General features: G+C 45.5%; 2 long non-coding RNA genes across 3 annotated transcripts; one reads left to right on the top strand and one right to left on the bottom strand.

Moving 5' to 3' along the window:
* Positions 1 to 7,696: 7,696 nt before the first annotated feature.
* LOC110138058 (uncharacterized) lies at positions 7,697 to 19,154 on the top strand. Of its 2 annotated transcripts, none has more exons than XR_002314100.2 (3): positions 7,697 to 7,919; positions 16,284 to 16,429; positions 18,242 to 19,154. It is a non-coding gene; the product is annotated as an uncharacterized lncRNA (long non-coding RNA). The 2 variants fall into 2 exon arrangements; XR_011485228.1 differs by lacking the exon at positions 7,697 to 7,919 and adding an exon at positions 8,353 to 8,646.
* A 3,778-nt stretch (positions 19,155 to 22,932) lies between these two features.
* LOC110138059 (uncharacterized) lies at positions 22,933 to 27,536 on the bottom strand. Its single transcript, XR_002314101.2, has 3 exons — positions 27,199 to 27,536; positions 23,730 to 26,885; positions 22,933 to 23,628 (listed from the first exon to the last, which is right to left on the bottom strand). It is a non-coding gene; the product is annotated as an uncharacterized lncRNA (long non-coding RNA).
* Positions 27,537 to 27,657: the final 121 nt, after the last annotated feature.

Genomic DNA, 27,657 nt, shown 5'->3' with positions numbered 1-27,657 from the left:
ACCAAGAAGAAAAATAAATACATAAATAAATAGATAAACAGAAAAAACAATGGTGCAGATATTACTTATCTAATGGGAAAATTTAAATAGTTATTATTTATGCATCCACAAAAAAAAAAAAAATGAAGAGAAAGGATAGAGAATATTACCCAAGAACTGGAATCTGTTCAGGAAAGAGTCAAATGGAAACACATTTGAAATGAAAACAGGAAAATTACTGAAATTAAGAACTGAATAGGGACTTCCCTGGCAGTCCAGTGGTTAAAATTTTGCCTTCCATTGCAGGGAGCACAGGTTCGATCCCTGGATGAAGAGCTAAGATTTCACATGCCTCATGGCCAAAAGATAGACAGAGAGAGAAAATAACAACATAAAACAGAAGCAATATTGTAACAAATTGGGCCAAAAAACAAACAAGAAAGAAAAGAATTGAATAGACCGAATTCCCTGGTGGTCTACTGGTTAGGACTCCGCACTTTCAATGCCGGGACCCTGGTTCAATCCCTGGTCGGGGAACAAAGGTCCCACATATCTTAGGCTTTCCAGGTGGCGCTGCTACTGATGCTGCTGCTAAGTCGCTTCAGTCGTGTCCGACTCTGTGTGACCCCATAGATGGCAGCCCACCAGGCTCCACTGTCCCTGGCATTCTCCATGCAAGATCACTGGAGTAGGTTGCCATTTCCTTCTCCAGTGCATGAGAGTGAAAAGTGAGCTACTGGGAATGAACTTGCCTGCCAATGCGGGAGATGTAAGAGACGCTTTCAGTCCTGGGTCAGGAAGATCCCCTGGAGGCCACAGCAATATCCAATCCAGTATTCTTGCCTGGAGAATCCCATGGACAGAGGGGCCTGGCTGGCTACAGTCCATGGGGTCGCACAGAGTCAGACACGACTGAAGCGACTTAGCATGAAGAGGGTATTATGCAATTGAGATATTGGTAAGTCAAACTGAAAAAGACAGGTGCAGTGTGATTTCACTTGAATATTAAAAAAACAAAAATTATTCAACATGAACAAACCAAGCATAAACAAACACATATAAACAGAGAACAGAGTAGCGGTGACCAGAGGGGCAGGGGGAGGGAAGGTGAAATGAGTAAAGTGGATCACCTGAAAGGTGACAGATGGAAGCTGAATTTTTGGTGGTGAGCACACTGTAGCATATACAGAATTAGACATCTAACACTGCACACGTGAGACTTCTATAATATTATAAACCAATGCTACCTCAATTTTTAAAACTTAATTTTAAAATGTTTTAATCTGCCATCTTAATCATCTATATCCCAATATAAAATAAGAAAAATTTTCTAATGTTTTAATCTGAAAAAAAAAGGCAGGGGGAAGATTTTCTACAAACTCCAAGCAAGATAAATACAGAGACTATTCCTATATAATCACAGAAAAACTACTGAAAACCAAAGACAAAGAGAAAGATCTTAAAAGTATGCAGAGGGGGAAATCCACATTTTTTTTTTTCAAAAGAGCAACAACAAAGCTGACAGCTAAAAGCAATAGAAAAAAACAGGAACTAGAAGATAGTTAAAGGAAATTTTTAAAGTAGTCAAAGAAAGTAATCGCTAACCTAAAATTCTATGCTCAGTGAAAATAATCTTCAGAAGACATACTACAGATATATTCAAGCAATGAAAAACTGAGAGAATTTATTATTAGTATATGGAACACTAAAAGGATTTTTCAGGCAGAAAGTAAATAATTCCAGATGGAAATGTAATAATGCACAAAGGAATAAACAACACCAAAAATGTAAAATGGAAGGGCAAATCTAAATTAATATTTATTTACCATATAAAACAATAATACTAGTGTTTTGGAGGGTTCAAAATATATAAACAGAATTAAATACATGTTAACAATAGAACAAAACACAGAAAGGAGGTAACGGAGTTAAAGTATTGTAAGATTCTTTTATTGTCCAGGATGTGACACAAATATTCATTTAAGGTAAGTTATAATAAAATAATGGTACATGTTGCAATCTCTAGGGTAATCATTAGAGAATGATAAAAATAATGTACCATAACAAGCTAATGAAACAGGGAAATTGAATAATTTTTACTGCATGATTAAACCAAAGGAGGAAAGAAACGAGAACAAATTTAATAAGAGACACATGGAGCAAATAGGAAGTAAACAGTAAGATCAGTTTAAACCTTAGTATCAATATTTACTTTAAATATACATGGACCAAAGTCTCCAATTAGAAAACAAAGATCGTGAGACTGGATAAAAATAAATAAAATCCAGCCATATGCAACACACAAGTAACACATCTTAAAATGTAGAAATCCAGGAAGAAAAGTTGTGTGACAGTTTTAAAACCTAGTCACAAATCCTTTTGCACTCCTCTCATTAAGAAGTGGGGGTTTAACTCCCTGCCTAGTCTGGACAGGCTTGTGACTCCTTCAATCAATAAATAATGGCGGCAATAACACTGCGATTTTTTCAAGGCTAGGTAATAAAAGTCTATGCAAATTTGGCTTTATTCAGTGAAATGCTCACTCTCGAGCCCTGAGCCACTGTATAAGCAGTCTGACTGCCCAGAGGCTTCCAGGATAGCCCAAGTTACATAGAACGTGCTCACTGAGGCCAGTCTCCAGTTACCCTGGTCTGAGTACCAGCCAGTAAGTGAAAAAGTCATCAGATAACTCCAGCCCACAATCATTCAGGTGTTCCCAGCCACAACTCCAGACATCACAGAGCAGATATGAGACATCCCTGCTATGCTCTATCCAAACTCCTGACCCACAAAACCTATGACGAAAGAGACAAAAGAAGTGTTGGTTTGTCCACCAAGTTTTGAGGTGCTTTGTTACAGAGCAATAAATAACTGGAAAAGATTTTAAACTGAATGGCAGTGAAACACCAAAATTAATAGATGCAACTGAAATACAGATCAAGAAAAATAACCCACTACACTCACCAAAATGACTAAAAAATTCTTGCTTAAATAACAATACCAAGTACTATCAAGGATGTACAGCAACTAGGCGTCAAACAGTGCTGGTGGTGTGGTACGTAAATTGGTACAGCCACTTGGGAAAACTGTTTGGAAGTATCTATTATAATATGTTCATACTTTATGACACAATAATTACACTCCTCTTATACCTACCAGAAACGAGTACACACATGTGCCAAAAGACATATGCAGGAAAGTTCACGGCAGCCTTATTTATAACCACCAAGAAATGGACACAACCCAAATGTCTATTAACAGTAGAATGAATGAATCAACTGAGTGGTTTGTTCACACAATGGAATATTACTCAACCACTGAAGAAGAATGAACAACTAATACACACGGAGAGATGAACATGGATGAATCTTGCAGATACAATGCTGACTGAAAGGAGGTAGACACAAGGATGAAGTAAGTGAAAGTGTTTGTCACTCAGTCGTGTCCAGCTCTTTGCCACCCCGTGGACTGTAGCCTGCCAGGCTCCTCCATCCACGGGATTCTCCAGCTAGGAATACTGGAGTGGGTTACCATTCCCTTCTCCAGGGGATTTTCCTGACCCAGGGATCAAATCTGGGTCTCCCGCATCGCAGGCAGATTCTTTACGGTCTGAGCCACAAGGGAAACCCAGACATAAGGATACATACATAATAATTCCAAAATTAATTTCCGGTGACATGATTCAGCACAGTGGTTACCTTGTGGTGAAAGAGGATGAAAAGGGATGTCAGAGAAGCTGGTAGAGTATCAGTAACAGGTCATATCTTGATCTAGGTATAGTTACATAAGTGCATACTTTCTAAAAGGAATCAAGCTCCACACTGAACTTCTGTGGGGTTTACTGTGATGTACGTTATACTTTGATTTTTTTTAAGTTTTTTTTTTTTTAAAGTATTCAGGATTCAGGATAGTGGTCACTTCTGGAGGACAGATCAGGAAACAGGACAGGAAAGCACACAGATGCTTTAAATTTACATACTGGATGCAAACCTATACCCTTTTGTATGTATCAGATATTACATTAAATGTGAACAAAAATCATTTTAGTAAAAAAACTACTCAAATATTTAGAATGCATGTGCTGCACGCAGGAAGAATTTGTAAACTAAATTCATATAAATGACCTTCAGAGATATTTAAATACAGGAAGACAGTTGCATTAATTGAATAAGTGTCCTCCGAGCATCATGCTGATTGTCCCTTCAAGAATCCACTTTGTATGAGACTGAGCAATAATAATGACAGGCATTATTGAGTACACACGACACTGTCTGTCGAGCACTGTTGTGAATGCTTTACATGCATTTAATTGTCATATAACCCTATGAGGCCGGTACTGTGATCACCCCAATTTAACAGATGGAGAAACACACACAGGGAGTTCAACTGATTTGCCCGTGGCCTCACAGCAGGCAAGCGTGAGAGCAAGCCTCGGAAGGCAGGTTTTGAATTGCAGTCTGGTTTCAGAGCGCATTCACTTAACCTCTGCAGCACTCTGCCTCCTGTGAGAGGCACATCTCCAATTTCTGGGAGTTCTCAACCATACCCAACTCCCAACAAGGCCCGAAATGGAATTTCAGTGTTTTAACACCTGCCTCCTAGAGAAGGGTATAATGATGTATCCTCAGTAACAACGACAATCAACCATGTTGCCATTACCTTCAATAACACCAGCAATAAAAAATAAATAAAGCCAACACTGTACCATATTACGGAGTGGATTTGAAAGTTGCCATGATAGGACAGTTAACATGTGCCTTCATCCCATACCTTCACTAAGAAAGGAGGAACCTGAATAAATTATCTTTTCTCTCTGAAGTTTTTCCTGTCCTTTCTTGGCTTATGGCACCTGCCACCTTAAACTATGCACTTGATTTATTTGTGAGGTGTATCTTACCTCTCCTCTGGGAAGACAGAATTAGTTTCTGATTCTTCCTTGCCTTCCTTGTGGTCCACATTACATAGACATAATAGATGCTCAGCAAATACCTATGTGATGAGGGCATCAGTCAGTCAGTTCAGTCACTCAGTCATGTCCAACTCTCTGCAACCCCATGGACTGTAGCACGCCACACTTCCCTGTCCATCGCCAGTTCCTGGAGCTTGCTCAGACTCATGTCCATCGAGTCGGTGATGCCAACCATCTCATCCTCTGTCATCCCTTTGTCCTTCTGCCTTCAATCTTTCCCAGCATCAGGGTCTTTTCCAATGAGTCAGTTCTTTGCATCAGGTAGACAATATAAATAAACATGATGTCAAACACTCCAGTTCTTTAAAAAAGCATGCACATATCCCTTGAACTTGCCCATCAAACTCACTGCTATATTCCTGGGACTTAGAAAAAGACTTGTAAGTTGGTAAATACCACATTTTGGTTGAATGAATGAAAATATAAAGGACAGACAACTCTCCCACACTGTAAAGTATCTATATCCAATTTCTCAACTGTGTAAATGGTCTGGCTGACACTTACAATGGGTCAACATGTCTATCAACTCAAAGGAATAAGAAACTTGCTGCTGCACTGCTGGGTCTCGATGACAGAAGGAGTAGTTTACAGTAGAGTGGTGGGCAGCTAGCTTGAGAGAAAACCCTGCCCACTGGCCCAAGCCTGTGGCTGCAGTGGTGGTAGCCTGCTTTTGGGATTTGCAGTGAGCATTTCCTATCACACAATCTGGGGGAGGATAGGGTTGATTGTAAATGTTTTGAGTGTCTTCGAGAATTTTCTTTCCCCCCATCCAGCTTTATTGAGATGTAACTGATGTATGCGTGCATGCGTGCATGATAAGTCACTTCAGTCGTGTCCGACTCTTTGTGACCCTATGGACTGTAGCCTACCAGGCTCCTCTGTCCATGGGGATTCTCCAGGCAAGAATACCGAAGTGAGTTGCCACGCCCTCCTCCAGGGGATCTTCCCAACTCAGGGATTGAACCCGCGTCTCCTGCAGCTTCTACACTGCAGGTGGATTCTTTATCACTGAGCCACCGGGAAACCCCATATATCTTCTATATATACCTATATATCTTATAGCTAATATACCTATATATTTCATAGATATAAATATATAGATATAGATACCATATCTGCTTTATCCGATCATCCACTGATGGACCCTTAGGTCGTTCCCCTGTCTCAGCTATGGAAAATAAGGCTGCAGTGAACATGGGAGTTCAGGCACCTGCTGAAGATCCTGTTTTCATTTCCTTTCAATATACACCCAGAAGTAGAATTGCTGGATCACATGGTAGTTCTATTTTTAACTTTTGAGGAACTTCCATACTGTTTCCATTGTAGCTGCACCAATTTAATTCCCAGTAAGCGTGCATAAGGGTTCTCTTTTCTCCACATACTTGCCAGCACTTACCTCTTGTCTTTTTGATGACAGCCACTCTAAAAGATGATTTTCCCTTGTGGTTTTGATTTGTACTTCCCTGATGATTAGTGATACTAAGCACCTTTTCATGTGCCTGTTGAATATTTGTTTGTTTTCTTTGGAAAAATGTCTACTCAATTTCTCTATTTTTTTAAATCAGATTTTTTGAGTTTTTGCTATTGAGTTGTATGAATTCTTTCATGCTTTGGATATTAACTCCTTATCAGATATGTGACTTGTAAGTCTTTTCTCCCATTCTTAGATTGTCTTTCCATTCTGTTGATGGTTGCCTTTGGGATGTAGAAGCTTTTTAGTTTGTAATTCCTGTTTGCTTATTTTTGCCTTTTTTGCCTTTGCTTTCCATGTCAAACCCAGAAAATCATCACCAAGACTGATATCAAGGAACTTACCACCTAGGCTTTTTCTAGGAGTTTTAGAGCTTCAGCCTTAAGTTCAAATTTTTTTTTAATTATTGAAGTATAGCTGACTTGCAAATTATATTAGTTTCAGGTGAACAACGTAGTTATTCAATGTTTTTATAGCTTACATTCCATTTAAAGTTATTATAAAATATTAACTATATTCTCTGTGCTGTACAGTATCTCCTTGTAGCTTATTTTATACCTAGTAGTTTGTACCATGTTCAAATCCTTAGTCCAGTTTGAGTTGATTTTTGTGTAGGGGGTAAGATAGAGGTCCAGTTTCCTCTTTCAGGATTTTCTTTCTTTGTTTTGTAAGAAGTCATCAGCATAAAGCAATTATCCCCCAATTAAAAATAGGTTTAAAAAATTTTTAAAAAGAAGTCACCACCAACATCCAGCTTTGTGGTGGGGAGAGGGAAGGACGTTCCCTTCCTCAGTCTCCCCTGCTTCATGTCCACCTCTGGTTTTCTTGGGGAATTATTCTTCTAGCAGTGGGGAAGGCACTGATGGCCCTTTTCAGATAGGCAACATCACGAGCCAGGGTGAGCTACGCCTCGAGGCACCTTCTGGAACAGACTTCTGGGGAAAGACTGTTCTTGCCGGCCCTTAAATAGCAGGCCTTGTTCCTCCACAGTGGACACTAACCCCCTTCCTCTCTCTTCCCCAGTCCTTCACCTCCTACCCGGCGGCTCCTTCAAGCTCAAAACACAGCTGTGCTGTCCTCTCTTCTTCCTCCCCGCCTCCTCCTTCGGGTCTGCCCCGGGGAAAGCCAGAGGCTGATGTCAGGAGCAGAGAGAGCCTACAACACAGCCCACGGAGCATGGAAGAAATGCCCTGGAATGAAACTGGTTCTTGGGGGCCTCGCTCATCAGAGCATCAGAACTCGACACTCAGTCCAGCTTGTCTGTTCAGATCCTTTCACTGCAGAAAGTTCCACTTCTGGTCACTGCATATTGAGATGTCCCCTACAGGGCATCTATCCGTCAGCAAAGCACCCCCCTTCCCTTGGCTGAGCCACATTGGCGGGGGCTGTCCTGGGGATGGGAGGAGCCTAAGACACTGAGGCACAGAACCCAGTGACCAGAAGTTTCCCCCAGACACCTCCGTGTCTTCTAGAAGCATCTGTTCATTCTTAACGTTCTGGGTGAGTTTTTATGGCACCTATTTCAACCCCTCTGGGTGTCTTCCAATGATGTCTACCTGGGTCTATTCTCCCGGGCGCTCTCTCCATCTCTTTTTTCAGCTCCTTCAATTTCTTTTTGCCTCTCTCTGTGTGTCTCCCTCTGTCCGGCTCCAGGCCTCTGCACGTTGCCCCGTGTCCCTGCCTCCTTTTCTGTCCCCGGGTTCTCCTCTAGCCTCCATCCTCCAGGAGACCCTGGGAACGGAGCTCGTGGCGCCAGCGCTTTCATCCCGATCCAGGTGGCTACGATCCAGGACAGGATTTACGGTGCCCTGACCCTGAGCCGTCGAGAAGGAACAGCCAGATTAATGGGGTGGGCGGGCTGGGGTAATAATCGTTTGTTTGATGTGACAAGCCTGATAGGCGTTGATTTACTTACAGACTGATGGGCTTTTAATTGAGCACCTCCATCCCAGGCACTTCAAAGGCGGGGGAAGTTGACAAGGGGCCCCTTTCACGGAGGGCTCCCGGTGATTGACAGCCCCCCTTCTGCCCGCGCTCCCCTCGCCCGAGGATTGGGCCCGGCATCCCTGACCCGGCCCCGCTGGCAGAGTAACACGTCTTTCTGTGCAACTCAGAAATGGCCTTTTGTCTGCTGCCAAGGAAGGCAGGCCCTGCTCGGAAGGGCCGGCCGGTCTCCCAGGAGGATGAGGCGTGGAGGGGAGCCTGAGATGCTGAGAACTGGTCCACAGTATGGTGGTGGGGAGGGGAGCGGTGGGGGTTGGGGGAGGGGGGAGGCCGGGCCTGCGAACCGGAACCGCTTCTTTGTTCTTCCGATTGTTGCTGGGCCCCCTGGCTTCCGCTCACTTCTTCCTCCTTGTCCTCACTTCCTCTCTCTGTTTCAACTCTCCTCTGTTCTCTTGACTCCCCAGCTCGTGGCCTCTGCCTACTGCTCCTCTTTCCCCCCGCACTTCCTTCTGCTGGGAAAGGCCCCACGAGGTGAAGCTGGCTTTTGCGGACCCCGGCCTGGCCTGTTGACACCCGTCGCCGGGACAGCCGCCCCGTCCCTTCTCAGGCTGCAGGCGGCGAGGCCTCAGCTGGGAGCACCCTGGGACCCCTCCTCGCTGCACTGGTGTAATGGCCATCCAGGGAGCAGGGCAGGGCCTCAGGTCCAGTGGGCTGTCCATCCCATTCCTCTTTGGGCCACAAGAGCCTGTAATCATAGCGGCTTTATTGTGTTAAAGATTTTGAGTATTGAAGGCTGGCACTTCATCCCCACCCATGGGGCAGAGCCCCTGGACTCCGGAACGGTTTCCTCAGGCTTCCTCACTAAGTCAGGGGTCAGTGAGGACCCCCCACCCCACCCCAGCCAGCTTCAAGCTGCTTTAGTGACTGTGGGAAGCCTGTTCCCTGTGTTTCTCTTCTTCCTGTGTAGTAACTGAAACAAGATCATTGGGCCAGGAAGTGAAAGAGTAGATACCCTGGCTAGAAAGGCATCGTAATAACTCACATTTGCATAGCATTGCGGAGTTTGGAAAGTAATTTCACATATATTATCTTAATTGGTCCTTTAACCACCGTGTGAGGTAGTAAGTGGGATGTTGTTATGCCCATTAGAAGGTGCTAAAATTGAGAGTCAAAGGATAACATGTTCCCAAGAGGCAGAATTGGCTCTCAAACTCAGGTATCGCCCTCCAAGTCTGCTCCTTCCTTCGCCACCCCCACTGTAGCCTAGAGACTATTAAACTGTTCCTTTGTTGCTTTTTAATTATTGTTATTTATTTATTTGACTATGCCAGGTCTTAGTTTTGGCACTCCAGATCTTCAATTTTTCTTGTGGCATATAGGGTCTTTAGTTGTGGCGTGCAAACTCTTAGCTGTGGCTTGTGGTGTGTAGTTCCCTGACCAGGGATCAAACCCCAAGCTCCTGCATTGGGATCTGGAAGTCTTAGCCACTGGACCACCAGGGGAGTCCCTGTCCCATTCCTTTGGAAGCTGCATTTTCTTACGCCTAACAGCTGGTTCCTTCCCATTTTTCTTTTTTCGTTTTCCCTCTTTCCAAGCCCTGTCCCAGCTCCCCACCTTCCTGGTCTGGGTGTCCAGGGACATAGCCTCGGGCCCTAGCACCGAGGGGCTGAACCTCTCCCTCTGTCTCTGCCCCCAGAGTCTTGCCTGCTTCCAAGTCTTGCCTGAGAACATGGTGTTCCCTTAAGAGCTGCTGCATTTGGTTCTCTGGTATTGAAGCTTGTCACCTATCATTTGAAGTCACCTACACACTCCTCTCAGAGGCAAGAAAACACATGTCCCTTCCTGACCTGCTGGAGGGGCAGCTTCTTCTACAGGGCCAAGCCCCAGGGCAGAGGCTTTCAAGCAACTAACTGTCTCTTCCTTCTCTGCCTCTCTGCTTTGGATATGTTTCCTGGTTGTGCTTAGCGTCCCACAATATAATGATCTGTTTATATTTTGGTCCCCTCACTGGAGTCCATGGGCAAGTACATGTCTTTGCATCTTATAGTCCCAGTGTGCAAAGTGAAATTTTAAAATATTTATTTATTTGGCTGCACCAGGTCTTAGTTGTGGCATGCAGGATTTTCCATCTTAGTTGCGGCATGTGGGATCTAGTTCCCCGACCAGGGATCGAACCCAGGACCCCTGCATTGGGAGCATAGAGTCTTAGCACCTGGACCACCAGGGAGGTCCCCGAAAAAAAAATGTTTTATCATAGCTGATTCACAATATTATACTACTTTCAGATGTTAAATATAGTGATTCAGTATTTTTATAATTATACACCACTTTAAGTTATTATAAAATATTAGCTATAGTCCTCCTCCTGCTGTACAATATATCCTTGTAGCTTGTTTATTTTATACATAGTAGTTTGTACCTGTGGGTCTCTACCCCTTTCTTGCCCCTCCTTCCTTCCCTCTCCCCACTAGTAACCATTAGTTTGTTTACTATATATGTGAGTCTGTTTCTGTTTTGTTATATACATTCATTTTATTTTTTAGATTTCACGTATATGTGACAATATACAGTATTTATCTTTGTCTGACTTACTTCACTAAGGATAATACCCTCTAGGTCCATCCATGGTGTTACAAATGGAAACATTTCATTCTTTTTTATGTCTCAGTAATAGTCCATTGTACATATGTACCACATGTCATCCTTTATCCATTCATCTGTTGATGAATATTTAAGTTGCTTCCATTTTGTGACTGTTGTGAATAATGCTTCTGGAAGCATTGTGGTGCGTGTATATTTTCAAGTTAGTGCTTTCATTTCCTTCAGATCTACATCCAGGAATGGAATTGCTGGATCATACTGTAATTCTATTAACAGTAAAAAAAAAAAAAAAAAAAACTTTCAAAAAAATATATATATTTTTTCACAAATGAGTCATTGTACTCTATAACTGCAGAGTGGAAACCTTTCTAAAGCATAAAAATCAGGGCTCAGAAGTCATAATAGAAATGATGGATAAATTTGTCTACGTAATTTGTCTTTACATATTTTACAAGCAAAGTCAGATGACAATAAACAGGTGTGTGAGGAACATTTGTACAAATACATGTGTAATAATAGTATCAGCATTACTTCATATAACAATAGAACATTCAGAAAACACAGCCATTAAGAGGGACCAGGTAAGTACATTCTGGTACATAACTGTGAAATTTTTGTTGAAATGATTACAGCTGAACTATTTGATGAAAGGCCACAGTGTGGTGTGGCAGTACAGTCAAACAGCCCAGGATATACTCCTAGTTCCACTGCTTGCCCTCGGACAAATCATTTAAGTCTTACATTGCCTCAGCTTCCTCATCTGTAAAATGGGACAAAAACACCACCCACCTCATAAAGTTATTGTAAGGACTGAATGAGTTAATAACACATTTCATCTAATCATCTACATTACAACATTATTTCAGGTCCAACAATGAAAGAAAAATGCTGCAAAATAATCTGTGATAGTGCTCAGGCCTGGTGCACTGGGAAGACCCAGAGGAATCAGGTGGAGAGGGAGGTGGGAGGGGGGATCGAGATGGGGAATACTTGTAAATCCATGGCTGATTCATGTCAATGTATGACAAAAACCACTACAATATTGTAAAGTAATTAGCCTCCAACTAATAGAAATAAGTAGGAAAAAAAAGAAAGAAAACCAAAAAAATAATCTGTGATACAATGCTTTTTTAAGAAATCAATGTCAGAGATATTAAAAATGCAAAAAAAAAAAACCCTTAGAATTGATTAAATTTGTCTGTGCAAAACACTTAGAAGAAAAAAAAAAAAACACTTAGAAGAGAGACTGCATAGTCCACGCTAAGTGAGCTACTGTCCTCATCACTGAATTGCATTCTCCCAAGACTGCTATCTGGAGAACGAAATGGCAACCCACTCCAGTACTCTTGCCTGGAAAATCCCATGGATGGAGGGGCCTGGCAGGCTACAGTCCAGGAGGTCGCAAAGAGTCAGATACGACTGAATCGACTTCACTTCCCTTTCCTTTAAGACCGCTATCATGGGCAAGTGAATCTTCATTTTATAGGTGAGGAAGCAGAGATTTCAAGAGATGCAATAGCTGGACCAGCTCACCGAGCACCGAGCCCCCAGCAGGCATTTCAGCCTACCCCTGAGGTGCGCTCATCCGGTTATTACAGTAGCTGACCACTGCCCACCAAGGTGCCAGGGAGTTGGGAGCTGGGTTTTGTTCTCCATTGCGTTTGCTTTCCTAAATTGAAGCTTTCCCTCTCTGGTGCAATTACTCTGCTTCTTCCTCCCCCTTCCTCCTTTGTCCTTGGCCCTGATCTTGTTACTTTTGTGTTTATGGCTTCTGGTCATACTGTATCTGTGTTTTGAATAGTAAGGGACCTCAAATCTTTTATGGAGGCAAGAGAAATACAAATAAGTATAAAAGGTAAAAATTTGCTATTAAGGATGACATGTGGCAAGAAAAAAGAAGAGAGAAACATGTCCACGATCACACACAAGGATACATAGGCTCAGCACCAACATGTCAAGAAAGTGCTTACAGACCACCCACCAGTCCTACCACCGAGGGACTGTGATGCCAGACATCCTCAGAGCTCAGCTCACCCCCTCGAGCTAGGCTGTCTGCCACAACAGACTCTTCTTTCCCATGACCCAGTGAGACACTGGGGGGTCAAGGGGGGGGAATTTTGAGAGGGAATGAGAGGGCAGCTAACTTTTAAGACCTTCTCTGGCTCTGCTTGGTACACCCCCTCCCCCACCCTCAAATAAAGAAACATACACCTGAAAGAGTGTGAGTTTCTAGGTAACCACTGAGAAAACCAGAGCATCCCACGAGCTCCAGATGGAACCAGTGTCTATCGGTGTTTTCAAGGAGGTCCTCAGTGTTTTTAAGATCAGAAAGAGAGACTTCAGGACCCATTTCCTTTGGAGTTTTGCAGGGCCTCCCCACAACCCCAGTGGCAGCCCAGGACCCATGACTCTTAAGATCACAGACAGATGCCACTTGCCAGTTCTGCATCATCATCCCAACTGAGGAATGCCAATATTCCACCTCTTATACCAAGTTTGTAATGTTCATGTTCACTGACTTCTGGTGGTCCAGTGGTAAAGAATCTGCCTGCCAATGCAGGGGACATGAGTTTGATCCCTGGTCCAGGAAAATTCCACATGCCACAGGGCAACTGAGCCTCTTTGCCATAACCACTGAACCTGAGCTCTAGAGCCCGTGAGCCATGACTACTGAAGCCCTCTCACCCCACAGCCAGTGCTCCACAAGAGAAGCCACCCCAACGAGAAGCTCACACACAACCGGAGAAAGTCCGTGCATAGCAACAAACACCCAGCACAGACATAAATAAAACAAATAAAAATGGTTTAAAGATAATGAATACCCAGGTTCCCAAGAACTGACATAATCAAACTGAATGTAACTCAGTTTAATGTTGAAATTGTTAACCCCCTTGAGCTACTAGTTATGATATCCAAGAAATGCATTTCCCTTAAATTTTAGAATATCTGGCGGAGCTCCTGTGAGTTCTGGGCACCTTGGTGCAAGGGAAGCTAACTGGTATCTCAAGATGGTTAACAGATAAAGAAAAAAAGATAATGAATAAAACAGGGCACAGGATTGTACTGGGCTCTTCGTGCCCATGTGGAGGAGCCACCAGTTGGCTAGAGCTTTGCATTTGCTTGGGGTTTTCAGGATGGAGAGGGTTTTTCTAGAACTTCTGTTCACTGTCCCACATGCCCTGAGATCCACAGAGCACTGAGTAAAGATTGGAGGTGAAAGCTGGGTAAAGTAGTGAGTTTAAAAAGGTTAATTGCATTAGGGAGCTTCACCATGGGCCGCAGAGAGAGCACACCATCCCTTGGGACTCCTGAGTGCCACCTCCTATTCTTCCTCCAGGTTTGAAAAAAATGTACTCTAGGCTCCTAACCACCAGAGAAAGAAAGGTATATCAGCAAAGGAGGGGAAAGAGGAAGATGGGTGTTTGGCTATTTATTCAAATACATGCAGTTCATCTCTGTTTAGGGGCTTCCTGGTGGCTCAGAGGGTAAAGAATCTGCCTGCAATGCAGGAGACGCAGGTTCAATCCCTGGATCAGGAAGATCCCCTGGAGAAGGGCATGGTAACCCACTCCAGTATTCTTGCCTGGAGAATTCCATGAACAGAGGAGCCTGGAGGGCTACAGTCCATGGGGTCGCTTCTCAAAAAGCAGGCTTGCACCAAATCCCTTCCAATGGCATCTGTATCCAAGCCTCCTGTGAGATAATCCTCTTAATGGAATATTTAAGAAATCAGATATAAATCACCAACCTTTTATCTCACCAGAAGACTCAAGTGCCATAGGACGTCTGGTGTATACATCTATCTACACACAGATGGTTGCAGGTGTCTTTCTGAGCAGATGTCACCATATTTTTAGGCTCTATATGTTTTCCAATATCTAAATCTATTTTTTCTGGGTGCGAAAATTTTAGCAATTTGAGAAATCAGAGCCCAGAAAATAGAGGCACCTGGAGACATTTCCAAATTAAAACACACATCCCTCAGAGAAACCTTTTGTGTCGTTTGCAACCAACAAAAGTGCCTATTGTTATGACGTGCTCATAAATAACTTGATTTTGGCATACACTTTGGTACCAAACAGAAGATGAATAAATTAAATGTGATTTACAACCTTTTTCATTTTTATTAGCACTGTTCTGAAGAGTTTATGTAAGGGACGTGCCAGAGCAGTTATGCCAAATGTTTTAAGGCGTTGATATTGATATTATATAAATTAAGGTGTTTTAATTTGCATTCTTTAATTAACTAAATACTGGCAGAAAAATAAAACACAAGGGCAGCCCTGACTTATTGCCTCTATTAAACTGCTGACGTCTCCAAAAAGATGCTTTAAGTAATCCAATTCATTCGGAGAGGGGGAGGGAGGCGTATTAACACTCTCTTATTTGGCAAAATATATTGGGGTTTAAGAAACCAGTGTTCAGCTTTGTTTGCAGGGTGGTTTGGGGGTGGTGTTTTAAGAAGGTCTGAATTTATGTCCCTAAAGAAGGAGCTGACGCGATGCTTTAACCATCTATCCTATGCAAGTCTGAGCTAAAGAAGTGGGGGCGGCCTGGCCCCACGACTGGGCATGGGCAGGCTCCTGGGTGCAGGGCCCTGGAGACCCGGGCTGCCTGCCTTTGTTGCCCAGAGCTGTATCACTGCCAATCTCAGAAAGGAAAAGCTGGTTGAATCAACCCAGTGGTCCGATGGACCCCATATCAACACTGTTGCTGTTCAATCGCTGTAAGTCATGTCTGACTCTCTGCAACCCTATGGTATGCACGCCAGACTTCCCTGTCCTTCACTGTCTCCCAGAGTTTGCTCAAACTCATGTCCATATCATGTCCATATCAACTTAAGCATGTCCAGAAATCAAGGAGAGAAACAGCTAACAATCCTTCAGTGGAGTTAGCTGCCTCTGGCCAACCCTTCCCTTCACACACAGACCCCCCCAACCACACACACACACACACACACACTCACACACACACAGATTCTAATAAGATACGCCAGGAGTACTCTAATTCCTTTCCTCAAGCCCTGGATCTGATGATCACTATCTCCAGAGACTTTGTTTTTTCTTTTCCATTATGGTTTATTACAAGACATTGACTATTGTTTCCTGTGCTATACAGTAGGATCTTGTTGCTTACTTATTTCACAAGAGTAGTTTGTATCTGCTAATCCCAACCTCCTAATTTGCTCCTCCCCCACCCCCTTTTCCCTTTGGTAGCCATAAAACTGTTTCCTATGGGAGATTTTTTTTCAAGTTACTCTTACCGTGGAGTCATTAACTTATTTCTCATCCAAGTTCTTTCTTTCTTTCCACTTTCTAGATCATTCTTGATTTTGCTATTTCTCCTCTCCTGGTCAGGCTTCATCTTTTACCATTTCCCCTCCAGACTTTTAGGAAGGAACAGCTCTAAGGAGATTACAACTCCCAGGGGCTGGCCAGAGGAAAGCGCCAGCTCCTCAAACACAGGTGAGAACATTGTATTTCTCTTCCCTAAACCCGAGGGGAAAGAGCCATCTGTACAAACTTCCCTGTTCTCCCAAGATTCCCAGGGCATCTGGGTTCACTTCTCTGCCTGGACTGGGAGTCAGTACATCAAGGGCAGACCTCTAGGGGCTCCTGGATGCTTGCTGAGCTGACTGGAGACCCCCAGGGAGAGGTGGGCTGGAGAGCAGAATTCACCTTTCTCCTGTTCACACTGTCTCTGCACCTTCATACATGTGGTCCCTTCTGACACCCCCCAATCAGAAGCAGCTCAAAGGCCACCCAAGCCCCCTTGTCCAGACCTCAGAGGACTGTCGTTACGTCACGTCCCCACCCCAGCGTTCTTCCTGGACGCCTTTCCTCACTTGCTCCACAAGTAAAGGATGGATTCCAGATTTTTAATCAAGAAAATGCCGTTCTCCTTCACCAGCCTCCTACCCGCCTCCCCCAGCCCACCCACCCAATCGCACTTTCTTGTCGTTCCCCATCTCGCAGCTCTGTCAGTTGTTTTAAAACAAAAACATGTCTCCTGTCATAAATAAGATTGTCATTATGCATGTTGACTGCAGTGGGGGAAAAATTCACCCGGGGCCTGATGTGGAACAGGCATAAACATCATAAGGAAAAGGACACAGTCTCCTCAGCATTTTCAGCTACCGTAACTGTTCTGGTTTGGATTGTTTGGGTTGGGTTTTTTTTTTTCTTTCTTTTTTTTTTTTTTTGGTTGTTGCTGTTGTTTTTATTATTTGTGCATTGATTTATTAATTATTTAAGGAAATGAATGAGAAAAACAAAGACAGCCTGGCAGAAAGTGGCTGTGTTCAATGTATCAAGATGGGCCTTGGGAAACGTGGAAGGGGTACCCTCAGGATGCCTGAGAAAGGTCTTCAAGATGGTACAGTTCTTTTTTTTTTTAATAAGTATTTTGGCTGTGCCGCACATGGGATCTTTAGTCGCAGCTCGTGGGATCTAGTTCCCTGACCAGGGACTGAGCCGGGTCCCCTGCATTGGGAGCATGGAGTCTTAGCCACTGGACCACCAGGGACACCCCTAGAATTCTGCTTTAGACGGTCTGGAATGAACGTTTATCCTGATTCCATGGCCCATCGATACTCTGCGCAGTCCCGACTCCTCCCGGTGTCACAGGGTCAAAGGTCACTCACAAAAAGTGACCTTGGACTCAGCAGACCAAGGAGACCCAGCCCTGGGCCTGAGCTAGAGGAGACAGAGGCTTTCCTGTGCATCTTTGCAGCGAGAAACTAAGGTGTCCAAACACCTGCAGAGCAGCATCGCCTGCTGCTCTTTTTTTATTTTTTTTTTCTTGGCAAATGGTCGATAAAGCAGAAAACTCTTATCATCTCAATCCTTGTTGAGAAGTTACATACCCATGCCCTTGGTACCTTTGAATTCTGCAGGCAATACCTATCCAAAAATACAATATTAAAATAAGAACCAAGTGAAGGCTGCTCAGCCGCTTTGGCAAGCACTCTGCTAATAGTAATTACTGATGTCATGATTTGATGTCTTCAGACACATCACAAGCGTTGTGCTGGAAATTCGCAGTGAGAACCAGATACAAACCTCCATGGATACAACAGCAGTTTACGTATTATCTTTGGCACAAACTTCTGCCTTCTTGTGAGCGTGAACGAAAAAAGATGCAGACAATCCAGCATTCCTGTTAGGGTTCACTGATTGGAAAGTTGGCGATATTAAAATGTGTATATATCAAAATCATGTTTTCCTTGAGGCTGGACCTAATTTTTCCTCTCCTCTTTCTTCTGCTAAATGAGGAAGAAGGTGGAACGAGAAGGAGGAGGAAAGCAAGAGAAGCACGCACATTTTCTTAAATCCAGAGATGGAAACGGAACCCTTCTTACTGAGCCTTCTCCAGATGAACGTGACCAGAAATTCCTGGAGGCATTGCCCTGGCTTTCTTCCCCGAGTCCCTCGGCTGAACTTCTAATTCACTCCAAGAGTGTGTTGGGTCCTACCTACTTTCTTGAAAGGGGCTTATTTTGAACGCATATAGCTTTCAGCCCTGCATTTCTATTCCTAGGAACTTACCCTATAGTTTTACTAGCACACATGGAGAATTATATATATAAGTCCAACAAAGTTAGCCTAGGTCCCCAGCTAATACAATCAGCTGTATAGGTTTATAATACTGTAACAGTATTAATACTGTAATACTGTACTGTAATGGGTTTATGATAGTTTTCACACAAGTGATACATATAAAACAAACACACAAAGAGATTTTTAACCTTATAGTACAGTACCTTGAAAAGTACAGTAGTACAGTACAATGACTGGCACCCAGGCGCTGGCATAGAGTGAACAGGAGAGAAGAGTTACTGACCGGAGGAAGGAGAGGAGGTGGGAGATGGTAGAACTGAAGGGTCGCCACCAACAATGGGAGACGGAGGGCAAGCTGCAATTTCACTTACGCCTGATGTTGATGGAACGTACGTTCGCATCTTTGGAAGTTTGAAACTTGAAGGTTCCTATGTAGAGTACTTATTGTATACATAAATACACACATAAACATATTTATGTTCATTATATATGGTTACTCGCCGCAGGAACAAACACTGGAAACCATCTAAATGTCCACCAGCAGGGGAATGCTCAAATAAACTCATCACACAGCCATGTAACAGTGCGGTGAAACTAAAAAAGTAAATAAACAAAATGCAGAAGCCCATGATGCAATCTCCAAACTATATTAATTTTAAAAAAAAGCAACTGCAGAACATTGTGTGTAGTATGTTGCCGTTTGTGTATAAAAGGGAGAAAGAATACATATGTATTTGCTAATATATGTACAGAATACCTTTGGAAGGATGGATAATACACTCATAGCATTGATGCATGGGGGAGAAAAACTGGATTGCGAGAGGGAGGTCTTTTTCAATGCGCATTCTCATAGTTTGGGAATTTGGCGCCATGGGAATGCACTTAATCATATATAAATAAGTGCATGTTTCCAAAAAAGGTAATAGCTTAAATCATTTTTAAAGGGGGCTTATTATGTAAATCTCCACTCTGAATAGACTACTGTATACTTGGATACTCGCAGCCAGCGGCTTGGTTGGGACCCCGCCTCTTGGGTTTCCATCTCCCAGCAGAGGCTGGCAGAGGGCCATGGAAATAAACACTCCTCGAAATTGTTCTGACATCTTGGAATTTGGTTTTATCAAATACAAGCAGCGGTAATTGAGCCACTGCCTGAGCAGCTCTTCGCTTTTCTCTAATCGTGTTTGTTGAAATGAATCTGAAGCTGCACATCCCTGCTAATTGGGAGGCCAGCCTAGCAAAGGGCCTGCTTTGGGCAAGTTTAGAGGCTTATCCACTGGAAGGGGGGGGGGGTGGGCATCAAAGAACTATCAACACCTTCATGGCTGAAGCCCACGGGTGTCAGAAGCAGGTGTGACATCTGTCCTGTGTAACTGAAATAGTCGGTTTGCTACCAGGATCCCTGGGGGCCCAGTGGTTCTGGCCGGGAGGGTGCGCTCAGAGCATGGGGACAGGACATCTGAGGAACCCTGGTCCCCGCTTCCCTTTCTGGGGGCCCGCCCTGCTCTTGGACTCCCTTATACCCAAATGAGAGATGGTGAATCAACACACCTGAAATGATGCATACAGCACCCAGAGGTGCTCAGCAAATGCGGTAGAATCTGAACTGAACATGAAGCAAATGCTTTTCAGATCAGTGGGCAACTGGAACCAACTCCTATGTCTAAAATACATTAGCCACAAGGATATATGGTACAGCACAGGCAATAGAGCCAACATTTTAGCACAACTTTGAATGGAGTATAATCGATAAAAAATTGTGAATCACTGTTGTACACCTGAAACTAATATAATCTTGTAAGTCAACTGTACCTCAATTTGAAAAATAATATATAATTAAATTTTTAAAAAAAGAATAGTGGGCAACTAAAGTACAAGGTGTTTTGTTTGTTTGTTTGTTTTGAACTGTGGTGTTGGAGAAGACTCTTGAGAGTCCCTTGGACTTCAAGGAGGTCCAACCAGTCCATCCTAAAGGAGATAAGTCCTGGGGTTCTGGGTGTTCATTGGAAGGGCTGAAGTTGAAGCTGAAACTCCAATACTTTGGCCACCTCATGCAAAGAGTTGACTCATTGGAAAAGATCGTCATGCTGGGAGGGATTGGGGGCAGGAGGCGAAGGGGACAACAGAGGATGAGATGGCTGGATGGCAGCACGAACTCAATGGTATGAGCTTGAGTGAACTCCAGAAGTTGGTGATGGACTTGGAGGCCTGGCGTGCTGCAATTCATGAGGTCGCAAAGAGTCGGACAGGGCTGAGAGACTGAACTGAACTGAAAGTACAAGGTAATGAGCACGATTTCAGTTAGCGCCTCCTGACTTTTTCTTTTAATCTGCAAAAGAAGCCCACAGGTGCCCAAAGGAGAAGACTGCCCTGCCTTTTAGGAGCCGGGAATGTGTGTGTCTTGGAGGTGACGAGGACTGGCCAGCCTGCCCTGGTCCTTACCTCCCCTGTTATCACCTCAGGCCTGCACCTACCAAGTAGCCAATAAACAGTAGTCAAATGAATTCCTTCAGTCCAGTTCAACTAATGAAATGAAAGTTCACCTTACTTCCTTCTCTGCGTCAGTTTCGTTTCTGCCACATTCTCAGTCCTGGTGTGGGTGCTCAGTCACTTCAGTCGTGTCTGACTCTTTGTGACCCCACAGACCGTAGCCCACCAGGCTCCTCTGTCCATGGGATTCTCCAGGCAAGAATACTGGAGCGGGTTGTCATGCTCTCCTCCAAGGGATCTTCCCAACTCGGGGGGTCAAACCTGTGTCTCTTAGTCTCCAGCACTGCGAGGCACGTTCTTTACCACTAGCTGGAGATGAAAATAAAAACCTGGCTTCAAAGACCAGTATTCTGGAAAATGGTTGAAGTCGTTTGCTGTTTTTTAGACAGCATTTTACAAATCTTTGCCAACAAAGGTCCATCTAGTCAAAGCTATGGTTTTTCCAGTAGTCATGTGTGGATGTGAGAGCTGGACTCTAAAGAAAGCTGAGTGCCAAAGAATTGATGCTTTTGAACTGTGGTGTTGGGGAAGACTCTTGAGAGTCCCTTGGACTGCAAGGAGATCCAACCAGTCCATCCTAAAGGAAATCAGTCCTGAATATTCATTGGAAGGACTGATGTTGAAGCTGAAACTCCAATACTTTGACCACCTGATGTGAAGAACTGACTCATTGGAAAAGACCCTGATGCTGGGAAAGATTGAAGGTGGGAGGAGAAGGGGACAACAGAGGATGAGATGGTTGGATGGCATCACTGTCTCAATGGACATGAGTTTGAGTAAGCTCCGGGAGTTGGTGATGGACAGGGAGGCCTGGCGTGCTGCAGTCCATGGGGTCACAAACAGCTGGACACAACTGAGCGACTGAACTGATATTGATAATGAGGCTGTTCCATGCAGCAGGTGGGATCTGAGTCCCCCAGGCAGGGTTCAAACCCACGCCCCTGCTCGGGGAGCACTGAGTCTTAACCACTGGACTCTCAGGGAAGTCCTTGATATCATTAGCTTTCCTGCTGCTCTCTCCCTCAGACCTATACTCGGATTAGCTCAGAAACAGATACTTGCATTTGAATCCTGGTTCTACCACTTTTGAGCTGTGTAACTTGGGCAAATTACTTAACCTCTCTGAGCCTCAGGGCCTCACCTATAAAAACAAGCATACTCCCTACCTCATCAGTGTGTAGTGAGAGGTGAATGAGTTCTTACAGGTAAGGAGCTCAGACAGGCTGACATACCGTAAGGCTCCATAAATGTTATTATTACCCAGGGTCAAACACTCTCTGCTAATCACAGCCAAGGTGTTGGCAGATTACTAAAGGATGATTCCTCCCAGCAGTATCTGCAACTTAAAAGGGAAATCTGGAAGAAACCTGAAGGCCCAAAGGAACAAAGTCGTCAGGGGTGACTGCTCAGGGCTAAGGTTGATGTCTGGGGTGGGGCTGGTGCAGGGAGGGGAACTTCAAAAGCACACCTCTGGGCACCCCCCTCTTTTGCCTCCCCCCCCCCAACCCCCAGCCGCCCTGCCTATCTCCCCAAGGGCTGATAGGAGATAAATGAAACCACTTCTTCAAAGCACCCAGCTCAAGGACCATGATCAAACAGGGGGCTGGAAGATATGCTTCAGTCTACATTTCCTTTGTCCCTTCCTTCCCACCACTTCTCCAAAGGAAACTCAAGGTGGGGGGGAGGGAAAGGAGGTAATTCTTCCTTTTTTTCTTCAAAGGGAGTTACCTCGCCATCTCCGAGGTGATGGAGCTGTGAAAGGAGATCCAGGAGGCCTTCTTCTGCGGGGACTACCACCCGATTTCAGGCTTCTCCAGAAGCTCTGGGGGGCCCCCCGACATTATCTGTCAAAGTGGGGGGGGGACACCTGCCCAAAATAACTCAGAAAATTGCTGCGAGATGATGAACACAAACACGTATTTGGGGAAAGATCCTTTAATGGGCTCATACAGTTGACATTTTGAAAAATACTAAGTCATCCACCGTTTTGTTTACACGGAAAGGAGAGACAGAGCTAAATAACCCTCCGACATAAAATTCTTATTCATTCATCAACAAACTAGCATGGATGGCATTCAGACTGCGTGGATTCAAGCCCCCACCTCCGACCAGCTGGAATTGGTGGCGGGGGGTACTTAACCTCTCTGTGCCTCCACGTTCTCCTGGGTGAAATGGGGTAACCATAGGACCTACCTCCTAGGGCTCCCACGGGGACTAGAGAGAAATCATGCAAAGCTCTTACACGTGCCTGGCTCTCGTGTAAGCTGCAGTGACCACGATGGTTAGACATCCCTCTAGGCAACAGAATACAAAGAGGATGATGAGAGGTATACAGAAGCATCCGCGGTCCAGCAGGAGGATGGACAAGTCAATAAATACTGGCAGGTGCCCCGTGATGAGTGTAAGAACAGAGCAGAATTGGAGCTGTGAGAACAGAAAAGAAAGGGCCACCAGAGCAAGCTCCCCAGCAAGGCCGGTCCTTCCAGCTTGGCCCGCTTGCTCTCACGGTGCCCCGGGCTCCTCTGGCCTCCCGGTGCCTGGGGCTGTGTCTGAAGCTAGGCAGACGCAGGTAGTGCTGAATCAGGGCTCCTGGCCAAGGCAGTAATTGCCAGCCGCTGAAAGATATTAAGCGCCAGGGAGGAAAACCAAGTCCTCTATGAGGCAGACTTTTCAGAGTTCTTACAGCTTGTAAAAAAAAAAAAAAGTAAATAGTTACCCAGTGAGATATTATTTCCTGTTGTTTCCATTAGGGCTTGAGTGTCATGTAGAGAGAACCCATCATTCAGGCAATTCGGCCTCCGCGACGATGGAAAACTCCGCATTAACGCCACACAACGCACCTCCCAGCCTGACTCAGGCAGTTTTTTTTTTCCTGGGTGGCGAGTTTTATGTAAATTGAAATCGTGAAAAAAAATCTATAAATATTCAGAATTTCCTAAAGGATTTTCGTGATGGCTTCTGAGAGGTTGGTTTTTGTTGTTGTTTTTTTTTCCCAAAGACTTATTTGAGTGGAGACCGGGGGAGGGGTGCCTTCACTTGAGTCGGGGGCTGGGCCGGAGCCTCAGATCCTCCAGGCCTGGGGCGACTGTTCTCCTGAGCAATCGCCCCACAGATGCAGACGACGCTATTGGTCACAGCTATCACTGACTCGGGACTTCCTTTGTGCCAAGCACTAGACGTGCGATATGCATCGTCCGGTTTGGCCTCCAGACCCTGAGGTGGTCACTGCTAGGTTTTTTGTTTTTTGCTTAGTTTTAAATATTTATTTCTATTTCTTTATTTGGCTGCATCCAGTCTTATTTGTGGCACGTGGGATCTTTAGCAGTGTAATGGGTGATTTTTTTTTTATTAAGTTGTGGCATGCAGGTTCTAGTTCGCTGACCCGGGATTGAACCTGGGTCCCCTACATTAGAAGCATGGAGTCTCAGCCACTGGATCACCAGGAAAGTTCCATACTTTTAGGTTTTATAACTGAGGAAATCAAAGCTCAGCGGGGTTACTTTGTCCGGGACCACGGCAGAAATGTGAGACGGAGGCCTAGGTCCCAGAGACCTAACTCCATGAGGACTTGTCACCCACTGGTCAGTGACCTTTGGGTAAGTGACTAACCTCTCCATGATATACATGGGAATGACAAAGCTACCTGAAGCTTACGGAGAGCCTGAAACACAGAATGTAACTCTTCACCACACTGGCAGGGGGGATGCTCAAGCAGCCCCACCCTGTCCGACTATCATGGTGCCCTCCCTCGAAGGGCAATCTGGGAAGGGCCTCTTAGCACACAAGAACCACTTTTCTGCAAGGGAAGCACTTGGGCCCTGAACAAGACAGTGTCTCACATGGCCTTTTCAGCCACACCCCATCAACTGCAATAAACACAGCCCAACTGAAAACTTCTTTTAACCTTATTCTCTCCCAGGTGACAAGTCATTCCTTTGAAAATGGCCCTTGCAACAGGCTACTAGGACCCCATTTAGGACTCTGTAGAGGTTAGCATTTCAGCTAAGTGAATATCAATTACCAATTGTAATAATCCTCTAGCATCTTTTAATTAGGACTTCCCCAGTGGCTCAGTGGTAAAGAATCCACCTGCAATGCAGGAGATACGAGTTCGATCCCTGGGTTGGGAAGATCACCTGGAGAAGGGCATGGCAACCCACTCGAGAATTCTTGCCTGGAGAATCCATGGACAGAGAAGCCTGGTGGGCTACAGTCCATGGGGTCGCAAAGAGTCAGACACAACTTAGTAACTAAACAACCATCTTTTAATTAGGCCTCTGGCCTGGCTGAGTATGATTTTCCATTTTCCCAATTAAGGTGATTGGATGGATCCAGCCAAAGGGACCCCACTTTGCTCATCAGCAACCCAAAAGGAAGCACGGCCCAGTCCCTTGCTAGCATTTTCCAGGAGAAGGGAAACAGAGCTAGTCTCCACCAAAGTGCTGTCTGGCAACCCCAGTTCCTAGTGATGAGCTGTGAGCTAAGGGAGCAGGGTTTTTTGATGACAATATGTGATTCCCTGGGCAAACTCCCCACCCTTCACCCCAAGCCTGGTCACCTTGTCCTCACCTCCTCCTCTCCCGCCCCCACTCCCCACTCCCCCACTTTCATTCATTACTTACCTTCTTCGCCTTTCCTCCCCAAAAAGACAGTAAATATTTTATCACCCTGCATTCTCCTCCCCTCTTTCTGTTGCCTCCTGCCCCTCTATTCCTTCCAAATTCCTACATGCCTTTGTCTCTCTCTCCCCTCCCCTTTGCTCCTGATTCCCCATTAATCATCTAGAAGACACATCTGCGTGGGTCCGAGCAAGAGTCCTTGGCTGGTGTTCACAGCTGGGCTGATTGTGATCATCAAGAAGGGGTCTTTCATCTTTTCCTGTCTCCTAGGGCTCCCCTCTTCCCAGATCCTCCTCCTCCTCCAAGGTGGCCTACCAAGGCCCACTGTCTTCATTCTGGAAGGTTCTGCTCTCTCTCTCTGCAGAGAAGTCTCCCAAAGGCCAAATTATCTGGTAGACTGAAGCAGGCTTGCAGTGGTCATTTAAACTTGATGCTGGCAGTGGCAAAGATGTCAGAGTGCTCAGAGGCTGGCAGAAGGAAGGGTGGGCAGGGGATAGGGACCACCACAATAAATGGGGTCTCCCCCTCCTTCTTGTACCTCCCTTGCTACAGTATGGAATACATCACCCAGTCAGGATATCCCTTGGCATTCATTGTAACCTAATTTTATAAGGATTAAAATCGGGGTAGGGAAAGCCTGTGTAATTTCTTAGAGGTCTAAGCATACTATCCAAAAACCAGACCGATCCAAGGAGTACATCCAGTTTAGTGTTTGATTGACGTGGCCTGGGAGTGGTGCCTGGTGCCTTCTCTACTGAGCATCGTAAAGACTGCCATTTGTTATTTCTGTGATACTCGTTTCTGTTGGAAGAACGCCTTTGAAATCTTCTCTGCCCTTCTTGGGATCTCCAGGCGTTGATCAATGAGCAGCAGAGTCAGGGGCCGGCAGTCCCAGAACAGTATGCCCCGAGTGACAGGCCGACATTCCGAGTGACAGATGCAGGCTGGGAGGGGGTGCTCAGAGCGGGGCAGTGACATCAGCGCGCCTCCACTGGCCGCCGAGAGAACGGGGAACGGGGTCTCCCCAAAGGCCTAAGCACAAAGGGCCAGCTTCACCCTCTGATCGGCGGACGGGGAACTTTAACGCCAGGACAGTGACGATGTGAAATCTCTGCCGGGTGCGAAGTTGGCAATGCATACTTTATCCGAAAGGCACGGGAGGAAAGAGACAGGGTGGAGGGGGAATACCGTTACTTTCATTTAAAAGTTTTTAATTCCGAAATTCCCCTGGGAAAACCTCGGGCATCTTCCCCCTGGAAAAGAAAAGGCGGGGGCGGGGCATGGAGGGGCCGCATCTTTGGAGCTTACAACGACGTGCGGCGCTTACAGAGACCCCGCCTCTTCTAGGATGCAAACCCCTCCACGTCCCTACCCACCCGCTACCCCAGAAACAGCAGTCAGGCGCGGTGCCGTGAGAGAATTGTGTGCCCCTAAGCCGCACGCCGTAAGAAACCCGAACACACCCAAGCATCGAAACTATAAATCGGTGCGCAGGCACCGCGCGCCAGGCGCTTCCCGGCGGCGCTCACCACAAGCGGGGACCGCGCCTTATCGAGACCATCTCACCCCGGAAGGGAAGTCCTCAAACTTGCAGGCTGCGGACAGGGCTGGCTCAAAGTTGCTGGAGCGGTTTTCGCCGCGTCGCGAGACCCGTGGCTGCCTCCGAGGTTCGGGCGCTTCCTAGTGAGCAGACCCGGGAGGAAGCCAATTCAGGGGGAAAAGAGCTGAAAACCCGAGCAGGACCCGAGCCGAGCTGGGGTTCGTGAGGCGCGGCCCGCCCCCAGGCGGCCTCCGGGAGCGGCTGGGACTTGGCAGTCCCGGAGCCGTCCGCCGGGGGCTCCTACCCCCATTTCCCAGCCCACCCAATTCACTCCACCCCAGAGACACACGGCCTGCGGGTGACCTGCCCCCACTCCCCGGCCAGCACCACCCCACCCCACCCCACCCCACCCCACCCCAGCCGTGCGAAGGCAGAGAGCTAAGAACGACAGGAAAGCCCGTGGAGGGCAGGGCGCAGAGCCCAGG

This window comes from Odocoileus virginianus, chromosome 32 (genome assembly GCF_023699985.2).
Source record: "Odocoileus virginianus isolate 20LAN1187 ecotype Illinois chromosome 32, Ovbor_1.2, whole genome shotgun sequence".
Lineage (NCBI taxonomy): Eukaryota > Metazoa > Chordata > Mammalia > Artiodactyla > Cervidae > Odocoileus > Odocoileus virginianus.
Note: the sequence above shows the minus strand (reverse complement) of the source record. Positions and strands in the feature narration are given on the sequence as shown.